We start from the raw sequence: 11,109 nt of genomic DNA on the forward strand, positions 1-11,109 counted from the left end.
ACATAAATCAGTTCTAACCACAGGCAGATAAAATATGAATTACCAACGAATAACACATTAACTGGAACTCTACCCCTTCTTAAATCCCTGCACACAACTGCAGGAGGACACAGATAAAAACAAAATGTTATTAGTGGAGAAAAAAAAGGATCAGTGGAACACAGTTCAATGTCACCAGTCCACAGGACTCACTGAGGTCTTCTTTTGCTTCTTCCAAATCCTTCTGATCTCTGAATTTCTTCATTCCAAGCCCTGTCAGTTGTTTATTGAAGACACAGGCCATGTGGCACACTCATTATTCAGTCTCTCAGTCACTGGTTAGAAGAAGATGCTTATAGGGAAATAGAGAATGAGAATAGCTTGCTACCTTCCAATTCTTTGTTAATTCTCTGCAAGAAGAGAGATGTTATCTTTTTAGAGTTTGGAGGTTTTTCTGCCTCTGTATTGTTCACACCTAGGCTGCCCATCTGCCCAGAGGCCAACCAGAGACTTCTTGTCATGCTGAGCCCATCTGATTCACACAACTGGCTACCAGTTCAATTGAGGCATTCAAAAGAGCATTGGATGTTTTATATTGGAGAGTAATGGTGTGCAGGATAATGGGGAAAAGACAGGAGAATGGCACTAGGTAATAGAGCCAGAAGAGATAACAGAGGGTACAGACACGCCAGGGTGAACAGCCTCCTTCTGCACCATAAGAAGTCAATGATTCTGTGATAGTTGGAGTATTTACCTGGATTCCTGTGACTATCTTTCAAGGCTGGGTGGGGTGGGGGTTGGAGGTGTTAAGGAGACACATAGAAATAAACAGAATAAGAGAATGGATATGAATTTTACAGTTGCTACTGGGAAAATGTTAGAATGAGTTAAAGTGGTTCCTTTGTTCAAGAAGGAATGAGCCAGATAATGGCAGACCAGTTAGTTTGACATCAGTGGTAGGGAAATTATTGGAAAAAATTCTGCGGGACAGGAACACTTGGAAAGGAAGGATTGATTGGGGATAGTCAGCACGATTTGTTGGAGGGAGATTTGACTAATTTAATTGATATTTTGAAAAGGTGACTAAATATATTGATGTGGGTAGTGCAATTGATGTGGTTTACATGGATTTTGACAGGGTTCCACATGGATGGCTGGTCCAAAAGGTAACAGTCCGTGGAATCCAAGGCAAGTTGGCAAACTGAATCCAAAATTGGTTTTCAAATAGGAGGCAAAGGTGTTGGTGGAGGGATGCTTTTGTAATTGGAAACCCATGACCAGCAGTGTACCGCAGGGAGCAGTACTGGGGCCCTTTCTGTTTGTTACCTACATTAATGACTTGGATGTAAAATAGAAGTTACAATTAGTAAGTTTGCAGATGAAACAATTATTGGTGGTGTTGTTGATAGTGAGGAGGATGGTCTTATGCTGCAGTCTGATATTGATCAGCTGGTAAATTGGCAGAGTAATGGCGATGGAATTTAATTCTGATAAGTGCAAGGTTATGCATTTTGAGAGGTCTAATAATAGAAGGATATATACAATGGATGGTAGATCCCTGAGGAGTACTGAAGAACAAAGTGACTTTGGTATACAAGTCCATAAGTTCCCGAAGGTGTCAGCACAGGTAGACAGGGTGGTAAAGAGATATACGGGATGCTTGCCTTCATTAGCCAGAGTGTAGAATATAGGTGCAACAAAGTGTTTTTGCAACTTTATAAAACGTTGGCCAGGCCACAGTTGGAATACTGTGTATTGTTCTGGTCCCACACTATTGTATGGAATTGATTGCAATGGAGAGGGCGCAGAGGATATTCACCAGGATGTTGCCTGGGATGAATAGTCTTCAGTTATGCGAGGCACTGGATGGGCTGGGTTTGTTTTCCTTGTGGCAGAAGAGGCTGAGGGGGGATCTGATTGAGGAATACAATGTTATAAGAGGAATAATTGTGAGAATCTTTTCTCTGTGGCAGAAATATCTAAGAGCAGAGAGTGTAAGTTTAAGGTAGGAATTGGTGGTTTTGAGGAGACCTAAGGAAAAATCATTTTCACCTACAGGTTGTTAGAAATAAGGAATGTGCTGCTCGGGAGGGTGGTGGAGGCAGGTAGTCTTGCAAAATTTAAGAAGCATCTGGATGACCACTTAAAATCCCAGGACATAATAGACTATGGATCAAGTACAATTAAGTGGAGTGGTGTAGTTTGGTGTTTGTTAGGCTGAAGGGCCTGATACTATGCTGTATGACTCTATGACTTTATTATAAAGGATAGAAGAGCTGAGCATTTAGAAATACATAACATAATCAAGCAGATCCAACAAATCATGCCAACTATTCCCAATGGCTTCACAAAGGAGAAGGAGTTAACAAGTGGGATAGATAAGGGGGAAATAGTAAATGTAATATGTTTGGGTTTTCAAAAGTTATTTGATAACAGCATTACACGTAAAACTATTTAATAAGTCAAGAGCCGACAGTGTCGGGGTGGTATATCAACATGGACAGAGCATTGGCTAACTAATAGAAGTCAGAGAGTTGAGATAAGGAGATAATTTTCAGGATTGTAACCTGTAACTAATGATGTGCCGCAGGGGTCAGCACTGGGGCTGCAATTTAAATATAAATTAATCACTCGGATGATGGAAGTGAATGTACTATCGCTAAGTTTGCAGATGACACAAAAATAGGTGGGAAGTCAAGAAGTGAAGATGGCTCAGAGTCTGGAGAGAGAAATAGACAGGTTAAGTGAATGGGCCTAAAAAATAGTTGGCAGATGGAAATGAATGTGGGAAAATGTGAAGGTACACACTTTGGCAGGAAGAATTGAGGAGTTGACTATTATTTAAATGGTGAAAGACTGCACAAAGCTACAGAATAGAGGGATCTGGGAATCTTTATGCATATTCTGGGGACCAGGGTTCAAATCCTGCCATTGCAGGTGGTGGCATTTGAATTCAATAAAAATCTGGAATTAAGGCTCTAATGATGACTATGAATCTATTGGGAAAACCCATCCGATTCACTAATGTCCTTTAAGGAAGGAAACCTTCCTTAAGGAAGGTTATCCTTACCTGGTCTGGCCTGCATGTGACTCCAGATCCATAGCAATGTAATTGACTCTTAACTGCCCTCTGAGCATTAGAAATGGGCAATAAATGCTGGCCTAGCTGGTGATGCCCACATCTCGTGAATGAATAATAATAACCCCATGTGTGAAAACCTTTTCTTGAACTCTGCCAAGTTTCTTTAAGTGAAGATTCTCAGTCTGTGCTTCCTTGTTACTGATTCACTAATCAATAACTGGTGCCTTTCATAATTCTCTCTTACATCACCCTCTTCATCTTCAGTGTCACCACTGCTTAGATGCAATGCTCTTCCAAAACAATCTAAATTCAAATTCAAGTTCAATTATCTTGCTGAGATATTTGTATCATCAATAGCCACAGGTGAGGTGCCAGAAGACTAGAGGTTGGCTAATGTGGTACCACTATTTAAGAAGGGTGGTAAGGAAAAGCCATAGAACTATAGACAGGTGAGCCTGACATCGGCGGTGGGCAAGTTGTTGGAGGGAAAATCCTGAGGGACAGGATTTACATGTATTTGGAAAGGCAAGGACTGATTAGGAATAATCAACATGGCTTTGTGTGTGGGAAATCATGTCTCACTAACTTGATTGAGTTTTTTTGAAGAAGTAACAAAGAGAATTGATAAAGGCAGAGCAGTGGACGAGACCTATGTGGACTTCAGTAAGGCATTCAACAAGCTTCCACGTGGTAGACTGGTTAGTAAGGTTAGATCACATGGAATACAGGGAGAACCAGGCATTTGTACACAGAACTGGCTCAAAGGTAGGAGACAGAGAGTAGCTTTTCAGACTGGAGGCCTGTGACTAGCGGTATGCCACAAGTATTGGTGCTGGGTCCACTGCTTTTTTTCGTTTATATAAATGATTTGGATGTGAACATAGGAGGTATAGTTAGTAAGTTTGCAGATGACATCAAAATTAGTGGTGTAGTGGACAGAGAATAAGGTTACCTCAGAGTACAATGGGACCTTAATCAGATGGGCAGGTGGGCTGACGAGTGATAGATGGTGTTTAATTTGGATCAATGTGAGGTGCTGCATTTTGGAAAGGCAGATCAGGGCAGGACTTATACACTTAATGTTAAGGTCCTGGGGAGTGTTGCTGAACAAAGAAACCTTGGAACGCAGGTTCATAATTCCTTGAAAGTAGACTTGCAGGTAGACAGGATAGTGAAGAAGGTGTTTGGTATGTTTGCCTTTATTGGTCAATGCTTTGAGTATAGCAGTTGGGAGGTCGTGTTGCGGCTGTACAGCACATTGGTTTTGCCACTTTTGGAATACTGCATTCAATTGTTGTCTCCCTGCCATAAGAAGGATGTTGTGAAACTTGAAAGGGCTCAGAAAAAAATTACAAGGATATTGCCAGGGTTGGAGGGTTTGAGCTATAGGGAGAGGCTGAATAGGCTGGTGCTATTTTCCCTAGAGTATCAGAGGCTGACCTTATAGAAGTTTATAAAGTCATGAGGTGCATAAATAGGGTGAATAGCCAAGGTCTTTTCCCCAGGGCAGGGAGTCCAAAACTAGAGGGCATAGGTTTAAGGTGAGAGAGGAAAGATTTAAAAGGGTCCTAAGGGGCAGTTTTTTCATGCAGAGGGTGTTGCTTGTATGGAATGAGCTGCCAGAGGATGTGGTGGAGACTGGTACAATTACAACATTTAAAATGCATCTGGATGGGTATACAAATAGGAATGGTTTAAAGGGATATGGGCCAAATGCTGGCAAATTGGACTAGATTAACTTAGGATATCGGGTCAGCATGGACTAGTTGGACTGAAGCCCCTGTTCCCATGCTGTACAACTCTATGACTCTAAATCACACTGTGCCTACTAGGAAACAATAGGGAAAAGGAATCCAGTGGTGGTCTTTGAGATTGCAAAGGTGTTGTGAGATGGATATTAAAAGATTGTGTGCACAGCTTAGTGAACTAGTAGTGAGGGATGGGTCATTGGCTGACACAGGACACAATGAATGCAACAGCATTGCATTTAGAGGACAAAATCAGAGAAGCAGTTGGAGGGGAAAAGTAGTAAAGAAAGTGAGGAAAGAGGTAGGAACAGTTTGGGATTCAATGGACCAATAGTTTCTGCAGTGAAATGTCTTTATTTATCTTTTATTTCAATTCAAGAGGAAAGAAGTCTGCAAAATCTCAATGACTTACCTTTAGCTCTGTCACTTTGGCAACAGCCCTGTCAACAGCACTTGCAATCTCCGCATTTGGAGATTTAATCTCATAGCAATCACTCCTTAACGAAAGATTTACATTAAAAAGAAGGCACTTACCATCACGAGCACTGAGCGATCTTGTTTATCTTTGGTCATTGAGAATAATGTGGAAAACTGGACACGAGGCATTCTCTCCAGGGCAGAGGTGACATGTCTCATTTCTGGCCATTGCAGTTTTAATTCTCCAACAACCACTTCACAACCTCGACCTTGGCGGAACTCTCTTGAGTCCGCAGAGGAGCTTTCAATTTCAATTCAGTGGCTTGTTTCCAAGTCCGGCCCAGTTAGTTCTGAACTTGCAGCAGATCATAGTGGCCTGGTTAGAAGACTGAGAAAGAAACTGGAGCTGGAATGAAGTGCTGATTGCATATGAAGGTGAAAGAAAACATTTGTTGAGCACTGACAGCAGACAGGACAGCAGATGATGAGAGTGGTGAGCCAACTGATAAGGCCACTTCTTGTTGAACATAGAACATAGAACAGTACAGCACAGTACAGGCCCTTCAGCCCACGATGTTGTGCCAACCTATTATCCTACTAAAATCAATCTACCCTGCATACCCTACATTTTACTATCTTCCATGCGCCTATCCAAGAGTCGTTTAAAAGCCTCTAAAGTATCCGACTCCACTACCACTGCCGGCAGCGCATTCCACATGCCCACTACTCTCTGTGTGAAGGACCTACCTCTGACATCTCCCCTATACCTTCCTCCAATCACATTAAAATTATGTCCCCTCGTAATAGTTATTTTCGCCCTGGGAAAAAGTCTCTGACTATCCACTCTATCTATGCCTCTCATCATCTTGTAAACCTCTATCAAGTCACCTCTCATCCTTCTTCGCTCCAATGAAAAAAGTCCTAGCTCTCTCACCCTTTCCTCATAAGACCTGCCCTCCAGTCCAGGCAGCATCCTGGTAAATCTCCTCTGCACCCTTTCTAAAGCTTCCACATCTTTCCTATAATGAGGTGACCAGAACTGAACACAATATTCCAAGTGTGGTCTAACCAGAGTTTTACAGAGCTGCAGCATAACCTCACGTCTCTTAAACTCAATTTCCCTGCCAATGAAAGCCAACACACCATACGCCTTCTTTACAACCCTATCAACTTGGGTTGCAACTTTGAGAGATCTATGGGCATGGACCACAAGATCCCTCTGTTCCTCCACACTGCCGAGAATCCTGCCATTAACCCTGTATTCTGCATTCAAATTTGACCTTCCAAAATGAATCACTTCACACTTTTCTGGGTTAAATTCCATCTGCCAATTCTTCACCCAGCTCTGCATTCTGTCAATGTCCTGTTGCAACCTACAACAGGCCTCCACGCTGTCCACAGCTCCACCAACCTTCATGTCATCGGCAAACGTACTAACCCACCCTTCCACTTCCTCATCCAAGTCATTTATAAAGATCACAGAGCAGAGATCCCAGAACAGATCCTTGCAGCACACCATTGGTCATCAAGCTCCAGGCTGAATACTTTCCATCTACTACCACCCTCTGTCTTCTATTGGACAGCCAGTTGTATATCCAGACAGCCAAAGTTCCCTGAATCCCATGTCTCCTTACTTTCTGAATGAGCCTACCATGTGGAACCTTATCGAATGCCTTGCTAAAATCCATATACACCACATCCACTGCTCCACCTTCATCAATGTGTTTTGTCACATCCTCAAAGAATTCAATAAGGCTTGTGAGGCATGACCTGCCCCTCACAAAGCCATGCTGGCTATTTCTAATCAAACTGTGCTTTTCCAAATAATCATAAATACTATCTCTCAGAATCCTCTCCAATAATTTGCCCACCACAGAAGTAAGACTGACTGGTCTGTAATTTTCAGGATTATCCCTATTCCCTTTCTTGAACAAGGGAATGGCATTTGCCACTCTCCAATCTTCTGGCACTACTCCAGTGGACAGTGAGGACACAAAGATCATTGGCAAAGGGGCAGCAATCTCTTCCCTCGCGTCCCGTAGAAACCTTGGGTATATCCCGTCTGGCCCAGGGGACTTATCTATCCTCATGTTTTTCAAAATTTCTAGCACATCCTCCTTCCTAACAACAACCTGTTTAAGCATAACTGCCTGTTTCATGCTGTCCTCACAAACGTCAAGGTCCCACTCACTGGTGAATATTGAATTCATTAAGGACCTCCCCTACCTCCTCTGACTCTGCACACAAGTTCCCTCCACTGTCCCTGATTGGCCCTACCCTCACTCTGGCCATCCTCTTGTTCCTCACATAAGTACAGAAAGCCTTGGGGTTTTCCTTGATCCTATCCGCCAAGGTTTTCTCATACCCCCTTCTAGCTCCCCTAAATCCATTCTTCAGTCATTCTTCCTGGCTACCTTGTAGATCTCTAGAGCCTAGAGGTTGTGTGAGGAGACAAAGTTCCTCATTGAAAATAGAGCTTGGGAACAGAGCAAGCTTTGGGCTTGATGGGTTGTAGAGAGCTGGCAGCCTTTAACTAGGCCCCTTTATTTTACTCTAAAATTGATGCATAGTACTCGATGATAAATTTGCACTGGGACAGCCTGAAATCAAATTCACAGGATCATGCCTTTCACCTAAATAAGGTGACAAATGAATTTAGAAAACATGGGGATAAAGTGAAGAATCCCTTTTACATGCACATTAGACACTTAGGGAGCCATTAGAACTGTCTGTTTGTCAACCTCACAGTAGCCAGCCAGATGCAAGTTTTCAACACTTTAAATTTTCTCAAAAGCAGCATGCCATGGAGTCAGGAGGAGGAGGAGGCATGATTCTACATGGAGAAGTTGTAATTGGCCATCACTCTGCTCACTCCTGTAACCTAGCCTGCAACTTTTGAACTACCCAAGACCTATTCTGGAGGAACCAGCAGCTCAACATTGGGCCAAAGTGAATACCTTATTGGGATTTTGGAATAACAGTGAGGAATATCAGGAGCTTCTTAGAGGAGGCACTGGGGAGCTCAACATCGGATTGAAAGTATTTGGGGGGCATGGGAGGGAGGGTGCGGAGACATGATAGATGGCTGAAAACATTGTAGTGGGTTGGGGCTGAATACACTTCGAGCCCCAGATGCTTTCTGAGCAGGATCCCACCAGCTGCCTGGGACTGCACTAACTAAGATCTCACAGAAGCCCTGAGTACTGTGCTCTGAAATTGGATGTATATTTTAAAAGAGACTCTCTCTGTCTCTATTCCATCTCCCTATCTCTATTTATTTCTGCCTGTCACTATTCCTCTCTTTTGTTCTCTCTCTATTATTTCCTTCTCCCTACATTCTGGTAGTAGTCATGTGGATCTTCTGCCTGACCTTTTTTGAGTTCAGTTGGATTTTTAGCATATGATAACTAACTGCATTACAGCATTCCTGAGCATAGGCCCAGCCTGGAATCAGACATCCAGCTTGCAAATTGCCTGGGCATTAATGGAATGAATCCCCTTCCTGTTGATGAATTCTGCAGCTTTGTGATCTGGCTCTCTCCATGCCATGTGTGCAAAATGTTGTGATCTGGTTCTCTCAGTGCCATACATGCACAGGCGATGGCATCCTGCCCCCTGGGGGAAGCCAGCTACATTCCTGAATCCAGTCACCCAGGCTGCTGCAATGATACTGTCACCGGGGGAATGGATGACCCAGTGTGATCTAGTACAGATGGCATGATGGCAAAGCGATTCCACATAGGCACCCGTTACTCTTTGGAAGGAGCCAGTCACATATGTTCTGAGCTTCACAGGCACTGGGAAAGGATGGCCTCCCACTCCTGTAAGCCTCAGGTCCCCACTCCAGCATCCAACAAAGTTCCTCCACAGTGTCCTGGGACATAGGGAGCCTGCTTCAACAATGCACCTCACTCATCCCCAGGAGATGGTTAGAAGAGTGAAAGACCCTGACCTTTGTGTGGGCCCAGCACATCCTGAAGGGCCCTGCATTAGTCTAGGGCCTAATCCTAACCTTATCACAACCTCTCCCTGAGCTGGGTACTCTTCAGCATCTGCAGGGATTTACAGCTGCTCTTGGGCTTACAGTCAAACCTGCTTCTCCTCCATAGGTAGCACTGTGTGGAGCTAGAGGAACACAGCAGGCCAGGCAGCATCAAAGGAACAGGAAAGCTGATGTTTCGGGTCTCGACCCTTCTTCAGAAATGGGGGAGGGGAAGGGGGCTCTAAAATAAATAGAGAGAGGGGGGAGCGGTGATAGAAGGTGGATTGTGGAGCGGATTGGTGGGGGAGAAGATGAACAGGTCAAGGAGGTGGAGATGAAGCTAGTAAAGGTGAGTATAGGTAGGAAGTGGGGGGGGCGTTGGTCAGTGAGGAGGGAGGAGCGGATAGGTGGGAGACAAGATGGACAGGTCAAGGAGGCAGGGGTGGTCTTGGGATGAGGCCGGGGGTGGGGAGATTTTGAAGCTAGTAAAGTCCACGTTGAGACCATTGGGTTGTAGGCTTCCAAGGCTGAATATGAGGTGCTGTTCCTCCAGTTTCCGGGTGGCATCGTTGTGGCTTCTCCTATATCTATTTTCACCTCCTTCATAAGGCAGTTACTCTGACCAGCACCCTTCCTCTGACAACAGCTGCAGGGACCTGTGTTAGAAACATAAGGAACAGAACAGGTTCTTAGCTCAGAGAAGGGTCAGCACTGGCATTCCCTGCAGATGACGGCTGCACACTCACCTCCACACAGTGTCTCCCAGACAGTGAGGGCCATGTATGAAGTCCTCATGGCTCTTTGGGATGGCTTTGAACTTGGTGAAGGTGCTGCACCAGCTGAGTGAGTGACACAAAACAGAATATTGGGATCATTCCATTTACTCAGAACCCTGTCCAAGGTCATCCGTAGGTGTTCGTTTTATAATAGAGTCAACATCTAGTTTCCCTGTGGCATGATCTACCACATTTCTCACAATAGCTCACATCATTCAGGCTTCTTTAACATTTCACTCATAGTATGCAAGAAGATCCAGGAGACAAGGACAATGTCTGTCTTTGTGATGATCTCGAGTGAAACTTTTCTTTGCCCACCCATGACTATATGATTTCATTACACTGGGAGGACAAGGTCAGAAATCACACAACTCCAGGCTATAGTCCAACAGATTTGTTTGAAAACATAAGCTTTCAGAGCCTCACTCTTTCTTGAGGTGTTAGTGGGTGAGGTAGTATCAGGTGCAGGATTTATAAGTAAAAGATCAAAGGGTCACACCACTGATGAGGATGTATTAAACAAACCTAAGATGCTGTTAAATCTTTAATCAGTTAGGAGATTTTAATTGATTAATATGTATATGTAAATCCCCACATTCCTTTCAAGTCACGGTCCTGAGAGAAATAATTATTTTATCAGTGAAAAGAAGGGGTGACATTTTAGGTCATACAATGCACGTTAGGTGTGAGACCTTGTTTAGAATCTGTTTGTGTTTTAGATTAGAGTCAGACTGATTTTATTTCTAAAGTAGGAATTTATAAAATGCCATATTGACTGATTCTCTGCAAATTGTGTGCTTTTTGAACAAAATAGAATGTATCTGCAAATACAAATTCACCCCATAGATATGCATGTGTATGTGCATGTGTGTGTGAGGAAGAGAGACAGTGAGAGTGTGTGTGTGTGTGTGTGTAAGGGAGAGAGAGAGACTGCGTGTGTGTGTGTGTGTGTGCGTGTGCGTGCACACACTTGAGAGACCGTGTGTCTGAGAGTGAATCTGCGTGAGTTTGAGTGCGTGTGTGTGTGATAGAGAGAGAGGGAGGGAGAGAAAGAGAAAGTGTGCGTATGTGTGTGTGTGGGAGAGAGAGAGAGGGAGAGAGAGACTGTGTGTGTGTGTGTGTGTG

Source organism: Rhincodon typus, chromosome 20 (assembly GCF_021869965.1).
Source record: "Rhincodon typus isolate 14 chromosome 20, sRhiTyp1.1, whole genome shotgun sequence".
Taxonomy (NCBI): domain Eukaryota; kingdom Metazoa; phylum Chordata; class Chondrichthyes; order Orectolobiformes; family Rhincodontidae; genus Rhincodon; species Rhincodon typus.